General features: G+C 42.0%; 1 long non-coding RNA gene across 1 annotated transcript in view; it reads left to right on the forward strand.

Annotated features, from left to right (window-relative positions):
* LOC122814055 overlaps positions 1-6358 on the forward strand; it is a 326478-nt gene extending 320120 nt beyond the window's left edge. Inside the window, exon 3 of the long non-coding RNA XR_006366771.1 lies at positions 6224-6358. This is a non-coding gene — a long non-coding RNA (uncharacterized LOC122814055). The remainder of the gene's footprint in view (positions 1-6223) is intronic.
* Positions 6359-18406: the final 12048 nt, after the last annotated feature.

An 18406-nucleotide genomic window follows, 5' to 3' on the forward strand; every position in this document is an offset into this window, starting at 1 on the left:
TCAGATAACCATATAGTTTACTGTAATAAAAACATTACTTTAGTTTTCAGACTGATATCTGAATAATGTCAGCTGTGAATCATCTGTAAAAATCAATCTTGGATCATCTATGCATACTGTAACTAGGTACATTTTTCCCCCCGACATCTCATTAGAACCCATTCACACCTTTATTTACTTATGTGTCATTGTAGGCACAACCATATCCATATAAAATGCATCTGATTACTTCAGGAGATATAATCAATGCTGAAGGCGTACTAGTGTAAAAATGTTTGTCACATCTACTGCTTGCCTAGTATTTGGAAATATGACCTCCTTTTTCCTTCCCATTTCCAGTGTCACCAGGCAACAGTGCATAGAACACAATCCAAAAACAAAACAAAACAATGCATTGCTCAAACTGCTGCTGGGAGTGTCTTCTTTCTGGTCAGGGCCACATCACTGTGTTTTATTACATAAAATTATAGTGTGCAAAATATTCCATCCAGTGCCCATTTTGGGAATCATAAGCAATCAAAACATACAATAACATAGTGGATTTCAAACAGTGAGGTTAATCTACGTGGGAATGCCCAGGGCGTTTATGAGAAAGTCTGATCATGTTGTTGACACAGAAAGTTAACTATGAAGTATTAACTTTATATGGGATCAGGCTAACTGCAGACAGATATGGTCCCTGAATGTTATCTAACTGCATACTACATAAATAATGCAGAAGCCAAATCAGAATTAGTCCTTGTCTGTGTTTGTTTGGGAGGGTTGGTTTACTTCTGTACAGCAGAGTATATGAGTTGTTAGTCTGGGATGCTCCCAAAGTACTTTTTTGCTTTCTATGCAGTGGCTGAAGTATTCTTCTGTGGTTTGAGGGAGGCTTACTAGGGAAAGAGTATGAAAACCTGTGGGTCATAGCAAAATGCATTAGCATGCCACACTGCTGCAGGGTCATGCACCATACATCAAACCACATTCACATTAATGCAACATTCTGCAGGGGTTGGTGCTGCAGTTCCATGCACCATGCATCAAGCCTCATTCACATTAATGCAACATTCTGCATGGGTGATGCTGCAGTGCCATGCACCATACATCAAGCCCCATTCATATTAATGCAACATTCTGCAGGGTTGGTGCTGCAGTGTCATGCACCACGTGTCAAGCCCCATTCACATTAATGCAACATTCTGCAAGGGTGATGCTGCAGTGCCATGCACCATGCATCAAGCCCCATTCATATTAATGGAACATTCTGCAGGGGTGGTGCTGCAGTGCCATGCACCATGCATCAAGCCCCATTCACATTAATGCAACATTCTGCATTGGTGATGCTGCAGTGCCATGCACCAAGCCCCATTCACATTAATGCAACATTCTGCATTGGTGATGCTGCAGTGCCATGCACCAAGCCCCATTCACATTAATGCAACATTCTGCACAGGTGGTGCTGCTGCTTATATGAACTATAGGCATCACAAAGCTTCGTGAATAAGGTTCAGCAAACTTTGTTATCACTACTCTGTTAAAATGTTATTAAATCTCATCTAATCTCTTCTTTGTGTAAGACATTTAGCATTATCCATTGTCAGTGTGTGTTCTCCATCATCACAACCGCTGTGTATTTTGTGTATGGAGTCTGTTTAAACGCTTTATTCTATTGTTTTCATTTTTAATTTTATTTGCCCTATCTCTAGTTATAACTTCTGCAACACAATTTTCTATTTTTCTCCTTAATGGCTACTTTGTTCTGTGCTTCTTTCCAGTTGAACATCTTACAATTATGTACAGAAATAGAGCTGAATCCTTCTATACCATCTACAAGGTCCCTTTAATACTGGAGTCGACCAAAAGTAAATTATGCTAACATAGGATTGGAAGACATTTGTAAGCCTAGTTTTAATCCTTTTTTTGTCAGACTCTGTGAATTTAAATAACAGCTTGTGAGTGACACAGGGTTACCAGTCCTTTAACTAAATCATCATGATTTGAGATGCTCCCATCTCCCAAACGTTATAACATCATCATTGTGACATTACTTGGGTACTGAGCCAAACATCAAATTATGGTTCTTCTACGTCTGTCACTTAATCCACAATGCCCTGAATCATGAGTTCTTTGTATCCCTCAAATAATGTCACATTCAATCATGAAAACAGTACACGAAAATGGGCAAAACCAATTTCAACTACCCCACTATAAAATTTGACACGTACATGATCCCAAACTTACAGGCCCATAGATTCATGGACTTTGTAAACACAAACACCTTGGTGCAGATAGTCTATATTCCCATTAGCAGTGCAAACATACTCCATTTGGTACCCACAAATATGGAAGAATGCTGCCCCCCCCCCCCCCCACACACACACACACACAGTGCAGTGTCTTCTCTGGTAAGATCAGGCAGTAAATATATCTCCTTCATAATATAAATCAGTTATGTGACCTCGGCTATCCCCATAACATTTAAGAACTATTCTAATGCAAACTTCCTAGTACTAAGTGATAACCTGTCATCACTTCTAGCCCCCCTCCCCATAGAACCCTGAGAACACAGCTCTGTACAGTCATGTTAATGAATGTAAACAGACAGCTGTGGCTATCAGAAATAAGCTTAGAACTAACAAAAAAAAAACACCCTGGTGAAATCCAAACATGAACAAGCTGTACACCAAAAGAAAAACAGTTATAGCTGAGACTAGGAAGTGCTACACCCAGCATGGTAAAAACACTCATCAATCCAAGCAAATAACTAAGAGGGCAAATTAAGTCTACTAAAGTCAAATTTGAGGGAAAGATACCTTCCCAGGCAAAGGACAACCACAAAGCTTTCTTTAGCTATGCCCAAATCATCAAAGGCAATAGGCAGCAGGTGTGCAGAACTGATTGTAAATGTAGCCACCTACATGGAGATGGAAGATAAATTAAATGTGCTAGCTGACGAATTCAGCTTCAGTTTACCCCCTCCCATTTCTCCCATGGCCACCCCTCAGGAAATACCATTAAATAATCCCTCCAACTAACACTAAGGAGCAGGTTCTAGATGTGCCCTCTAAGACCAAAAGCACTGCATTGATGAGCCCAGATAATATCCAGGGATGCCTCCTAAATAGCCTGAAACATAACCTCTCAGGGACGCTAGAGTCACTGTACCTCCAGGCAGGCTTTGTGCTATGCAAATGGAGAACTGCAAAAGTCATTCCTCTGCACAAGGGCAGGCCAACAATGGATCTCGGAAACTACAGCCCCAAATGTCTGACTAGTGTCATGCACAAGGCCATGGAAAGAATTATCATGCAAATGATTAATAAGGACATAGTAAACCTTCAGACATTAAATCCAACCTGGTCTTGTTTTGTTAAGGGCAGATCATGCCTACTCATCCTGGTGGATTTCTTTGAGAAGGTCACCAAGGCAGTGGATGGGGGCAAAACAGTGCATACTGCCCAACTTGACACGGCTAAGGCATTTGATACAATAACCCAGTCGGGCACTGTAAACCAACTCATGGATATAGACATAAATCCTTAAGTTTTGTGCTGGATAGCCAGCTTGCTCTCAGATAGGGCCCAGGGAATTAGGATAAGGAGTCCACCTCCACAAAGAGCCTGTAACTACTGGAGCCCCTCAGGGCTCTGTACTAGGTCCACTCATTTTTGGGATCTACTACTTAGTAGTCAAGGCCAATGTCAAGGGCCTGAGGCTGACCATTTCTGCAGATGATTGCAAACTAAGAGCAGTCATAGAATCCCCCAAGACAATAACATCCTACAGGAAGCACTAACACCAACAAATGACTGGTGCTAAAGCTACAGCTTAAAACTCAGTGCCAAGAAATGCATAATAGTACCCTTTGAGAAGTCAGCCACCCTAGGAAATTACCTCATCAATAACATGCACCCCTTAGAGTAGAACCAGTAGTCAGGGATTTAGGTATGTATGTGGAGAGTAACCTGACTTTCAGCCAACCTGTGTTTAAGGTGGTAAGGAAATCATTCTTTGTTGCTCAGATTATAAACAAGGACATGGCATCTAGATCCAAGGATGTTATTGTTCCACTGCATTTCGACCTCATCGGGCCACCATTATTGAGTACAATGCACCCTTCGGTATGCACCTGACAAGTTCACAGAGATTTCTCACAAACAATTTAGAGCGTAAAAAACAAGTCCTTTGCAGATCACCTCAAAGCCCTCTTTCTATACTGTGTTGATAGTCGATCTCTGCCTGGCATGCAAGGCATCCTTGGATCCCACTCTGACGGACCTTTTCTACAAAATGAACAGCATTAGAATTATTCAATCTGGGGATTTAAACGTTGCTTATGATATAAATAGGACATGTTGGAGGAACTGGTATGTGTCTCAGAGAATTTCCCTTCTCTGGAACAGGCTTCCCATCCATGTGAAGGAGGCTTCCCTAAACATATTCAATAGAAACGTGGACCAGTGAATGGGAAATCAGAAATGCATCCTGGGTGTAGCACCCAAGTCTCTAATGGACAGAGGCAGCCTGTAAATCTTGTCCTCGCTTATATATACCCTTTAAAATAATCTCTATGGTTCATAAACTTGTGGGATACAGTTGGGATGCTTGGCTAGGCTAATAAAGGCCCCAGTGGTCATTAGCCTACTATACACATATGAACCTGTAAAATAATAAAAAAGAACATTATTTGGAGGGACAAGATACCCTCCATTCCCCATGTAAGAAGGTGGCACCCACACTTTCATGCTGATTTGAGATTCTGACTTTGTTTGAGGGTACATAGCACTGTAGACAAGAAATTACTTGCTTATTCATGTGATCCACCAAATTCACTTGCTCCAAAGTTCTTTTATTATGTGTTACATTTGGTATTGTTGTTTCAGTTCACTTATGATTCAGGATTATAAAACAGATCTTTACAACAAGCTTTAGGCACGATATTTGTACTAAAGCTATAGTAAAGGAATGCCTACCCTTCCCCACCAGCCATGAATTCTCAGTGATAACAATAAGCAGTTAGGTTTAGGCCAGGTCTTACTGTATATAATGCTATGGTGTAAACATAAAGAAAAAGTAGTGTGTGCGTCTGTGCAGAAACAGCCAGGAGAGAGGTTGTGTAACACTTTAAATCCATTAGTCCTAGAACATCTTGGCATAGTCTTGTTAAAATTATGGTGTTGTGTGATATCTGTGAAATGCAGATAAGCAGCTATGAAGCACTACTCATGGGTATCAGACCAAGAACTGATTCCTCATTGGTGTGCAGCAATGACATATGTTTCTCACTTGCCTCATACTGGGAGTTGGCAAAGCCTCAGCCCTGGAGTACTTAAAACTTTATTTTACTTAATTTTTGCCATGTTATAGTTATTTCTCTACCATCAAGCCAAACCATTAAAACAAAACATACAAAGCCACATATGTCTGCTCTGCAGACTGAAAACATTAACAGCTTTAGCAAAAATACTGTAGACCAGATAACTGTTAATTCACTAACTTCCCTGTTTGAGAGCGACCGTAAATAAAAGTGAGCACACAGAGGAAGCTCTTGGGATACTTGCCAAGTAACCATCCCCCAAACTTATGAAAACTGAGTCCTCAGCAGAAAAGCTGTTTGAATGTCAACAACATGGTCATGTGACTCAGCAGCTTACCAAAACCATTGACAGCTGCAAAAGAAAGCTAATACTCCTTTAATAAACATTTTCTTGTATTAGTACTCCTTTTCGGAAGAACAGAAAGTCTTAAACTGTAATGTTTGGTTTTACTAAATGACTTTAATTCATAATACTTTGTCTCAAAAATCACATTTCACAAGGATACACAAAAGACACTGGAACACAGGTGTGATGTTTATTGGACCAACATAGATGGTTGCTGTTGTGGATGGGTGTGGTTGTGTTTGTGTTCCAACGTCTTTGCGTTTTCTGTTAGCGTGCCAACATGGCATTTCTTTCTTTTTTTTCCTTCTTCTTCTTTCATATTTAACAACAGACACAGTAATACTTTCAGATAGAACGGGGATATCCAAATCAATCATTTAACTGATCGATACGTTTTTTATTTTTTTTTTGGAGAATGTTGAGCATGAACAGTATAAGTAGTTAGATGAGTCCAGAACATTCAGATTAAGTTTACAGTCTGTTTGGTGGTAGAGAGACTGCTGTAGGAAAAGTGTAAAATATCTGAAAAGAGTATGAGAGTTACTAACATCTTAACACCATGTAACTTTTTCCAGAGTAACCGCTAACCACAAAATACAAAAGCTAAAGTAATTTCAGCTTCCACACACAACACGATGGAATCAGAGTTTCAGTGTGATGAATGACCGTCTTCTTGTAGACAGTAACTCCTTTTTCGGAATGGCTTTCTAAGTCACCTGATCTTCTGATATAGACCCTAAATGGGGTCTATATTACATGATTGAAGTTTCAAAACATCGAACCTTATATGGTTGACAGCATATGATCGAAGTCCTTAAACTTCGAACAGGTAACAAAAACACAAAAAAGCTACACAGACACACCATTAAAATGCTCTATGCAGGGGGCAAGCCCCCCTGCATCCCCCGCTACTTAAATATACCAAATCTGAGATCGCTCTACAGTGCAGAAAAGGGAAATCTTCCCTTTCCGCCGTGTATGGAGATCTCAGTTATAAGATTTGAGGTTTCAAAACTTTGATTATATGGTGTTGACCAAATAAGATTCGAAGTTTTTAAACTTCGATCTTCTGATATAGACCCGAGTAAATGCTGCTGTCAGGTAAAATGAGATTCAATTTTTTAAGAAGGAACTTCATACAAAAACAGTAATGGGAACAGCTGTTTTTTTTTTCTTTACTATTTCACAAATTAAGAATTGTCTTTTTTTTTCTGTGACCAGGGCCCTCCTACCATTAAAAATTGTACCAGAACACTTCCTTGTTATTCGCACATATTGGGTAATAAAGAAGACTTACATTTTGTAGGATTACTGGTTATTTAACAACATGCCCTTCAAGTTTATGAAGAAAATTGACAAACCTCGGAGGAGAATGGCGAGACCTAACAGTGCAGTTATTTTTGAAATTGGTTACATCATCATTGCTGATGTATGTGTATAGCTCTCTAAACACACGTGCGACTCCAGAAAAAAACATACAACTCACAGAATCATGACGATAAAAGATTTTACTGATGTATCTGGTACCTCGGCTTACACCTTCAGAGAATAAGTTATTACATCAAGCAGCTTTGTTTATATACATCTTACTTAATTCATTCAATTGACTATCCTTCAGTAACCAATCAATAATTTAAAGTGCCCATCACACATTTATATACATCTTACTTAATACATTCAATTAACCATCCTTCAGTGACCAATCAATAATTTAAAGTGCCCATCACACATTTATATACATCTTACTTAATACATTCAATTAACCATCCTTCAGTAACCAATCAATAATTTAAAGTGCCCATCACACATTTATATACATCTTAATACATTCAATTAACCATCCTTCAGTAACCAATCAGTAATTTAAAGTGCCCATCACACATTACCCATGTTTGACTGTTCATAACCAATTTTATACAAAATGTCAAAGATGAATCCCTCTAACATTGAATGAAACAGCATCATTCCATCCCCATTAATAAAATGTGAACATTTTCAACCATACAGCGAACAATATCTGTTTACCCTCCCAAAGCTTCTTTAACCTCCTGGAATGCCTGCTCACATACTAGGGTCCACACTACCTTATCCTGCCTGTTTTTCCTTGTCAGGTCTGTGAGGGGAGCAGCTATGGTACTGTAACTGGGGATGAACTTTCTGTAGTACCCTGCTGTCCCTAAGAATGCCCTCACCTGATTTTTGGTAACAGGTGCAGGCCATGCCTGAATGGCTTCCACTTTAGCAGGTTCTGGCCTGATCTTAGCATTCCCCACTCTATGTCCCAGGTAGGAGACCTCTGCCATACCCACCTGATATTTGCTCAGCTTAATGGTCATCCCTGCCTTCTGCAGTCTGCCCAGCATCTCCATGACATGTTGAAGGTGCTGTTGCCAGGAATGGCTGTAGATGGCAATATCATCTAGGTAAGCAAGGGCAAACCCTCCTGCCCCTGCTAGGATATGATCTACCAGCCTCTGGAAAGTTGCTCAGGCATTTTTCATCCCAAAGGGCATCTTTGTGAACTCATACAAGCCAAAAGGAGTCACAAAGGCTGACCTCTCTCTAGTAGTGGGAGTCAAGGGCACCTGCCAGTAACCCTTGGTAAAATCAATGGTGGTAAGATATTTAGCCCCACCCAGATGTTCTAGGGCTTCATCCGACCAAGGCATGGGGTCAGCATTTGACTCTGACTATTTAATTTCCTGTAATCCATGCAGAACCTGCTGCTACCATCCTGGGGAGGCCCAAGGACTGTTGGACTCTTGAATTACCCCTAGTTCCAACATTTCCTGTATCTCCTCCCTCAGAGTCTGTTTGACTCTCTCAGGCATCCTATAAGGGGCTTGCCTAATAGGCTTTGGGGTCCTGTATCCACCTAGTGCTGCACCAGGTGGGTGTATCCTGGTTTCCCAGTGAGCATGTCCCCAAACCCCTGTAACACTGCTCGGATTTCTCAAACATGGGTAGGAAATAGCTGCTGGGACATTGCTACCCCTTCCACTGAGGTGTCAGTTTGAGCCTCACTGAGGAGATCGATCACTAGATCTCCCTCAGACTCCTCCTGCAATCCACTGCAAATAATCAGCACAAGGGCCTCCCTATCGTAGTAAGATTTCATCACGTTAATATGCTACAATTTGTGCCCTTGCCTCCTGGCTAGCAGTTCAACATCACTGACCTTCCTTACCACCTTGTAGTGTCCCTCCCAGGCTGCCTGCAGCTTTTTGTGTCTGACAGGAATGAGAACCATTACCTGCTGCCCTACAGCATACTCTCTAGCTCAAGCATTCCTGTCATACCATATCTTTTTCTGTTGTTGGGCTTCTGCCAAGTTTTCCTGGGCTAAGCCCACGAGTTCCCCGAGCCTTGTCCTGAGGTTTAGGGCATATGCCACAACAGACTCCTTTTGTGATTCACACTCATATTCCCACTCATTTCGAATTAAATCTAAAGGCCCCCTCACCCTATGCCCATACACTCAAAAGGTGAAAATCTGTGGATTCCTGGGAAACCTCTCTGTAAGCAAACAGATGGGGCAAATATTTGTCCCACTCCCTCTTAAACTGGTCTGAAAATGCCTGTAGCATGGACTTGATTGCAGAGTTTAACCTCTCAACAAGGCCATTAGTCTGGGGATGGTAGGGGGTGGTCTTCAGGTGCTTCACCCCACAGTACTTCCACAGACATGCCAGCAGGTCTGACATGAAAGTGGCACCTCTGTCAGTCAGTATTTCTTTTGGGAAACCTACCCTGCTGAAAATCTCTAACAAAGCATTTGCCACCTTTTCTGACTCAATGGAGGACAAAGCCACTGCCTCAGGGTGTCTTATATTATAATCTACTACCACTAGGTTATACTTTTTCCCTGTGGAACCTGGGGTACTCAGAGGCCCCCACAATATCCATAGCTACCCTCTGAAATGGCTCCTGAATCGCAGGCAAAGGCAACAGAAGAGCTCTCACCTTATCTCCTGATTTGCCTACCTTTTGGCATTGCTCACAGGTCCTGCAGTATCCTGTTACATCTCTGGAAATCCCAGGCCAATAAAAGTTCTCCATAATACATCTATTTGTACGTTTTATACAAATATGACCTGCAAAGGGAATATAATGGGCTATTACTAGAAGTGCCAGAAGGTAGGCTCTAGGCTCTACCAACATATGTATCCTCTCATCTTCTAGCCCTCCCTCAGGAGTCAATTCTCTTACAGTAACCCTTTGTCCCAGTATACAGAATCCCTCTTCCCTTGAGAATCAGGCACCTCACTAGCTACCTCTCTCAGGCCTTGTAATGTAGGGTCTGAGAGCTGAGCCTGTCTCAACTCTCTTTTTGTAACCCTTCCCAGCTCCCATTCCACAGGATGTCTGGCATCCTCTGACAATGGTGCCTCACTGTCAGCCTGGGTACTGCAACTCACCTTTGCCCTTACAGTCACTCTGTCCAAGGGACCATTAGTACCCACAAGCAGCTGCGATTCACCTTCAGTCTCACTACTACAGGGTAGCTTCTTCCCTGAAGTAACCACCTCACCAGTACTGGCTGCAAGAGTGCGCTCTGACTGGGTCTCCCTCAGGGCAACGGACCCATATGGTTGTCTCCAGGTCTGACTGCGTGTAACTGCATTAACACATGGTACTGCCACATTAAAATCCTTCCCTATCAGGACATCTGCAGGATGGTAGTTTGGAACCCTGGTTGTTTCAAGACACCCTACTGTTGGCATTTTGTCCTTCCCACTTACTGGCTCTCTCACCTTTTGTTCCCCACCTTGCCTCTGTGGACATCTATATGCCACATGGCCCCAGTGGTTGCATTCAAAACATTTAACTCTAGGTCCTGGACATGTACCTGGATGAGTGGCTTCCCCTGCTACTGTCAGATTCTGTTGGGGCAGTCTGGGCTGCCCACCATGAGTTCCTTTAGACCTATGAGCAGCACTGGGTGTCCCCTTCTTATGCAGTGATGCCCTGCATGCTAGGTATAGGTCTCCCTTCTTCCCCAACTCATCTGAAGTAGCACATTGCCTATCAGCTAACCAGATCCTCATGTACTCAGGCAACGTGCTAAGGGCTTCTTCCCTCACCAAAAGTTCTGCCAGCCCTTCAAGTAGGTCTCCCAACCACCATGGTAAAGTTGTCCCTAGCCCCACTTCATCTGCCTGATCTAGCTCCCTTTTCCTTAAGGTTTAGGTCTTAAAATTGCAAATTTAAAGTTTCAAACCCGTTATCTTGGACAACTTCACTTTCCTGGAAAGGGAACCCGAGATTTTGGGAAATTTTTACTCCCCTCCTAAACTTAAATTATCCCTTAAAGGGAGTTTTTTTCCTTTTTTCGGGTCGGTTTCCCCCCTCTCATTCTGCAAGCTTCCTTTTTCTGCCTCCTTTCCTTCTTAGCTAGCTACTTCACTCTAGCCCGCAGATCATTCTCCTTTTCTGTTAAATCCGGCCTCCAAATTTTGGCCAATGGATTTTGTCTAAATTGGCCCTTTCCGTGTACTCTCAGGACGAACCTCGTGCTACTAAAGCGCTTACCAAGCCCAAATTCCTTTATCTGTTTTCATGCACCAGCCTTTAACAAAGGGAGGTCATCGTGCCTCTTTACTCATCCCTCATCAGGCCCATAATTGAGTACAATGCCCCTTTTGGGATGTACCTTACCAGACACCTGCAGCAACTGGAAAGACCCCAAAAGTAGCTCACCAAGAGGATCAAAGGGCTCAAACAGATGTCATATGCTGCCCGGTTAAAGAAACTCCAGCTCTACTCAGTGGCATACCGCCTGCTCAGAGGCGATCTGTACCTGACGTATAAAGCCATGTCCAACCCGGAATTAATGGACATGCTGCACCTCAGAAAATCCAAATCCCATTGAGCTACGCGCTCGAGAGACTTGAACCTCAGCACTGAAATAAATAGGACATGCTGGAGGGACAGATTCATAACCCAGAGGCTCCCTTCACTCTGGAATAAAATCCCAGTCCAGGTTAGGCAGAGTCCCTCCTTGACTCTCTTCAAGAGGAATCTTGATGAGTGGATGGGAGATTTTAGGTTTACCCCGGGTATCACATCTGTGTCACTGTTAGGCAGAGGCACAGTATACTAACCTCGAAAAAGGGCATAGCAAAATTAATTTAAAATGGGTGGCAAAAGCCAAACACACTCTGGCTAGGCTTATAAATGCCCTAGGGCAGATAGCCTAGTATGAACCTATGAAGCTATGAACCAGTATACGGGCCAATCAAAAATCGCTAAACACGGAGCTACTTCTGTTTAATGCAGAACTGCGATGTTCTGCATTAAACACAAGAAGCTCCATGTTTAGTGATTTTTGATTGGCCCGTATGCCGGTATACGGGCCAATCAAAAATCGCTAAACATGGAGCTACTTCTTTTTAATGCGGAACATCACAGTTCCGCATTAAACAAAAGTAGCTCTGTTTTGCGATTTTTTGATTGGCCCGTATACCGGTATATGGGCCAATCAAAAATCGCTAAACACGGAGTTACTTCTGTTTAATGCGGAACTGCGATGTTCCGCATTAAACACAAGAAGCTCCGTGTTTAGCGATTTTTGATTGGCCGGTATACAGGCCAATCAAAAAAAAAAACAAAGCGGAGGCTGCCCGGAATTTAAACTGGCAGTGTGGGACTCGGGATCAGGCTGCTGATCTCGGGACAGTCCCGCCCAAATAGGGACATCTGGCAACCCTGGTTCTATATGACTTTCTTTTATTGCCCTTTTATTCTACTGCCATAATTGAGTTTTCTTGTAAATGACTAAAAACTCTGTTAGCATCAGTTCCACTGTACAGTTAAAACATTGTCGGAAGGCAAGTTATTGGTCTATAGTTTTTAGGGTAGGTTGCAGGTTCACTCTTAAGTAGGAGCATTGTTTTTCCTGTTGTTAACCTGGTTAGTATCTGTTCAGGGTATGCATATAAATAGTTCTTACTCATAGCTAAATCTTTGTGCAACGATATTAATACTTCTGGGCCTGGGGTTTTCCAATTAAAGGCTTTTCTTAACTTTGTGTCAAGAATCTAAATGGTAATGCTCAGATCTGTTCTGAGCTACAACAGAATGGCATTAAATATACTGATCCCAAGGATATTGCCAATATCCTGGCAGATCAATTTAATGCCAACTTCACCCCCATCTCACCCCCTAAAGAGCTCATCTCAATACCAAAAGACTGCCAAATTCTGGTAATCACAGATACACAGGTAGAAACCACACTCTCCAAAGCTAAGAACACAGCATCCATGGGACCAGATGACATCCCGGGCTGTGTAATACATGAACTAGAAAATGAACTGGCACCTCACCTAAGTGTCATGTTTAATCATAGCCTCACCTCAGGCTTTGTGCCCATTAAGTGGCACACAGCTACAGTTATCCCACTCCACAAGGAGGGATCCACCTGGTATCCTGGGAACTACCGTCCCATCAGTCTGATGAGCCAGATCTGCAAGGGCATGGAACGCATTATCATGGAACTTATAAACAAAGACATTGGCAACCTTCAAACACTGGACCCCACCCAGTTTGGGTTCATGAAGGGCTGATCTTATCTCCTGAACCTGATTGACTTCTTCAAATCAGTCTCCAGAGCTGTGGATGAGGGTAAGGCGGTCCACACAGCCTATATGGACCTCGCCAAGGCCTTCAACACCATCCCCCACTCTGGAGTCATAGATAAATTTACTAAGCTGGGCATAAATCCCTACATCACTAGATGGGTTGCCAACTGGCTTACTGACAGAACCCAGACTGTAAAAGTATCCGACTCCAAATCCAGCTCCAGACAAGTGACAAGTGGAGTACCTCAAGGTTCAAGTCCTGGGACCGCTCTTGTTTGGCATCTACTTCTCTGAAGTACAGGCCAACACTAAGAGACTCTGGCTAACAAAGTTCGCAGATGACTGCAAACTGGGAGCCATTATTGAATCCCCAAATTATGTGGATATTCTACAAAAGGGGCTTACAGAAACAGATACTTGGTGCCAGAGCCATGGGCTCAAGCTTAATGCCAAGAAATGTATAGTTATCCCCTTTGGGAAAAAGCATGTACCCATGAATTACCACATAGGTGGCAGTTCACTAAACACCGAAAGTGTGATGAGAGACTTAAGGATACAGGTGAAAAGTGGTCTCATCTTCGATAACCACATCGCCACAACAGTCAGGAAATCCTTCTATGTGGCACACCTCATCACTAAGGGCTTTTCATCCAGAAAAAAGGAGGTCATTGTCCCACTGTACTCATTCCTCATTAGACGCATTATAGAGTACAATGCCCCGTTTGGTATGTACCTCACAAGACATTTGCAACAGCTGGAAAGGCTGCAGAAATACCTCACTAAAAGAATCACAGGCCTAAAGCAGATGCCCTATGCTGACCGTCTAAAAAATCTCCAGCTATATTCTGTGCCATATCGTCTACTCAGAGGCAATCTCTGCTTAACATACAAGGCCATGTGAAACCCTTAGCTACTGGACATGCTCCACTTAAAGAAATCCCAATCCCTCAGAGCCACACGCTCCAGGGATCTAAACCTTGTCATCACAATGAACAAAACATGCTGGATGGATAGGTTCCTGACCCAGAGACTCCCCATACTTAGGAACAGACTGATCATACATGTCAAGCAGAGCGCCTCCTTGGCCCTTTTAAAAAGGAGCCTTGACGATTGGATGGGAGATAGGAAATTCACCCCGGGGATCATGTCAGTTGCCCTGATAGACAGGGGTCCAGGGAAGTAAATATTGTGGGAAGAAATATCAAGGGAATTGTTATTGCTAGGCTTGTATAGGCCCTAGGGCCAATAGCCTAGTACCAACCTATGAATCTCTCTGGCTGTTACTTCATCCCATTTCATAACCTGTACCTTTAAACTTCTTATTCTTTCTTTCACTTCTTCTATCCATTTAGCATCTTTGTCATGTTCCAAAGGATCTTCATAGATACCGCTCCAAAATGTATCTATTTCTTCTTTTTTGGTTGTCTTTTAATTCCTTTTACCTTGTTTCCCAAATCTCAGTAAAACTTTTTTAGGTCATCAATAAATTGCTTATTTTGTACTTTTCCTTTATATGTATCTGTGTATCTTCTAAGTTTTTCCACCTGTGTTGAGATTTTTAGCTTGTTATTTGCGATAGTGCATGATAGATCCTGGTAGATCCTGGTCTGTTCTAATACTGCACATTGTTTTATTATGTCTATCCTTCTTAATATTTTTGGTGATCTGTTCCCTCTTCTATATTCTTCTAACAGTGACACTTCCTGTCTTAATTTCTTTATAGTTTTCTCTATTCGATACTTCCATGATGGTATTCAATTTCTCCCCTTCCTTTCCCTCACTACCCTGTGTTCTTGTGGTAGGACTTTATCAGTTATTAATTTAGCAGTACAGTAATATATCCTGTTTACTTCTGTTATATCGCATGGATCTCTGTGCACAGTCCTAATTACTGTGTTCATTTGTTTTATAAAACTTCTGACTTTTTGGGTTTTATTGACCTTCTGTAGTCTATTTCTTTCATTGATCTTCATATGTCTATGTCTATTAAATGAAGGAACTCTTCTCTTAGCTCATTTCCTTCTAAACTGAGGGCACATTTTTTTGTTTTCCATTTCCTGCAGGCATTTTACAGAAAGTTCTATAACATCTTCCTGTGGCACATTCTGCTCAATTCCATCCTGTGCCATCCGTTGCTCTGTCATATGAGAATTCACTGGCCTGTCACTCCTCAACATTGACTGCGTCAGAGTTTCCACAGTTTCCTGTTTCTTCCCTTGCTGTCCAGCTTCAAGTGAATGTTTATACTGGTTTCCTGTGGAAGGGTTCAAAATATTTTCATATGGCACCTGACCAATTGCTTCCTATTCCACTGGTTTCCCCTTAATTTGCATATCCATTGCTCTATCCTGTTGTGGTGTTTTCTGAATTAGATTTTGGCTAAATATTGCACCATATTAAATCTCTTTTTCTTTCCCATTTCTTCTTCAGATGTCTCCTGTTCTTTCTGCTTCTCCTTACTTTGTGGACTCGCGCCATCTTGCTGTGATGCAACCTGTGTTAGACCTTCTATACCAAATCCTTCACTTCACAGACACTCTGTAACTTCAGCTTCTATTTTTTAACTTCTACTTTGCTAATCTTCTTTTCTATATTCCCTCTTTGTGATATTATTTTTATTGTGACATTTTCCATATCTGGATGTCTTTGCCTGTATTTCTCTTCAAATATCTTTGGGGATGCCTTCTTTATACTGATTAGTTTGTGTTTCTCCTTCCATAAACATTTCACCATATCAAATCTCTTTCTTTCTCATGTCCATATTTCTTTTTTATACTTTTCAAATATCTCTTGGTTTTGTTGTTTATATTTTTGCACTTCCTTAGATGCTTCTTTTTCCAAACAGATCAAAGTTTCTTGATGTATATACTGTTTTTCACAAATCTGTTGTATTAATTAATACAACTTTTTATTTGAAGCTTCTGGCAGTTTGTCTATGAAAGTATTTTTTCTTTCCTCTAAGTTCTCTTTTAATCATTTTGTATATCTTGTGTCTGTAAATTCTGTGCTTTTTGCATAATAGTAACAATACATAATTTCTTTCTTATCCTCAACAGTCCACTTTATCGTATTTAGGGCTCTTTTTTTGTGGACTACTAATTCCTTCTACAACAGAGGGGGCATTCCATATGGCTGTTGTTATTCCCCTTCAGGATTTGCATCCAAAATCCCAGTCTCTTTGATGTTCATCATATTTATCACTGCTGCAGTAGCCTTAGCTATATATATTCTGGCAAGGATGTAACAACCGACCAGCTTCTTAAGCTTCAGGGCACCTTCCATGCACTCAAACTGTCAGGCAGCTTGAGCTGAGCGGACTAAAAAGGCAAGTTTGACTGCCACTGAACAGTAAGTTCCTCTGAGGTTTTCAAGGAGTGACAGTCAGCTTGTGCTGTACTTTTGCTGGGTAGATGAGATGTCCTTCTATATCACTGTTGCAGTATTCCTAAAATAAGAGATATCCTGCCCCGGGCAGTCCATCGCTCAGCCAGTACAGGTTAGATTTAAAGATCTTGTTTGCACTGTACATCATATTTATGCTCCCCAGCACAGAATATAGGGCATAACATGGACGTATGGATGCAAGTACCCAGATTTTCTGTGGCTGCCAGTTCAAATGCTGTTGTTGCCAGTTGGTTTGCATATTTTGTTGCTGTTCTGACTTTTTATCAGCAGCAGAGAAGTGCCGCATTGGAGTTATTTTCCTTTTTCTTTTTGTTTTCTTGATCTTGTATTTTTTCACTACCTAGAGTTTATGTCATCCAAGAGGGGAAAATGTCAGTGTGGGAGGCAGATTCCCTATAAGGATTGTCATGAGCAGTGTCTCTTTTGTTTGGGTACTTCCCACGACCATACCTCTTGTTTTATCTGTAAGTCATTTGTGCCTAAGACACTTAGAAGCAGTTTCTCTTTTCTGGCCATTTATGTTAAAAAACAACAACTTACACAGTTGGCCCAGGGTACCATGGCAGAATCTTTTTAACCCCAAGATAGTCCTGCTAGGTAAGAAGAAGGCCAGATTCTTTAGCTGTTTACATTGGATTCTTCTGCATGACCCAGCTGAAGGCTGGCATGGATCCATCTTTTTGCATGTCTTCTGAGGCTCATCCCAGAGGTTCCTAGAGGGATTCCTGAGATATTGGTCAGGGAGGACATTCCAGGTTCCCTTCTTGAATTTCTCCATGAGCCAGTGGTAAACATTACTCAAACCGCTGAATCACTTACAAATGCCTTCTACCAGCACCTACAGGACTGCATGGATCAGGCAATCCCAAACAAAACTAAGACTCTTTGTACCAAAGGCAAGTGTCCAGTCTAGTGGACCCCAGCCATAAACAAGCTCTACAACAAAAGGAGGAAGCTACTACAAGATAGAGCAAAATCCTTGAAAGGTAAGACACCTTTGATCATTATAAGTAAAAAACTAAGAGCTCTCATAAAATCATCCAAGGCAAATTTTGAGAGAAAAATCGCCAAGGATTCAAAAGACAATCATAAGGCCTTCTTTAGCTATGTTAGAAACCTAGGAGGAAACTCCCAGATATGCTCAGAATTAGTTCAAAATGATGTGAAGATTACTGAACCTACACACATTGCCAACATACTGGCTGACAGGTTCAGTGCAAACTTCTCCCCCAAAAGGAGAGATATCTATACCACAGGATTGTAGCCCCCCAAACATCTCCAACGCCCAGGTGAGAACTGCTCTCTCCAAAGCAAAAAACACAGCATCCATGGGACCGGATGGTGTCCCCGGCTGTGTGCTCCATGAACTCAATGAGGAATTAAACCCGCAGTTAGGACAGCTGTTTAATCTTAGCCTCACCTCAGGATACGTACCCAAGGAGTGGCGCACGGCGACTGTGGTCCCACTTCACAAGGGCGGTGCCTCCACAGACCCTGGAAATTACCGTCCCATTAGCTTGACAAGCCTTATCTGCAAAGCCATGGAGAGGATCATAATGGAACTCATAAATAAAGACATAGGGAACTTGCAGACTTTGGATCCAACCCAGTTTGGCTTTGTCAAAGGCAGATCATGCCTTTTAAACTTGGTTGACTTTTTTCGAGACAGTCACCAAGGCCATTGATGAGGAAAGGCAGTCCATACAGCCTACCTTGACCTGGCAAAGGCCTTCGACACAATACCCCACTCAGGTATCATCAAAAACTCATCAG

Source organism: Protopterus annectens, chromosome 10.part0 (assembly GCF_019279795.1).
Source record: "Protopterus annectens isolate FY-2018-M chromosome 10.part0, PAN1.0, whole genome shotgun sequence".
Lineage (NCBI taxonomy): Eukaryota > Metazoa > Chordata > Ceratodontiformes > Protopteridae > Protopterus > Protopterus annectens.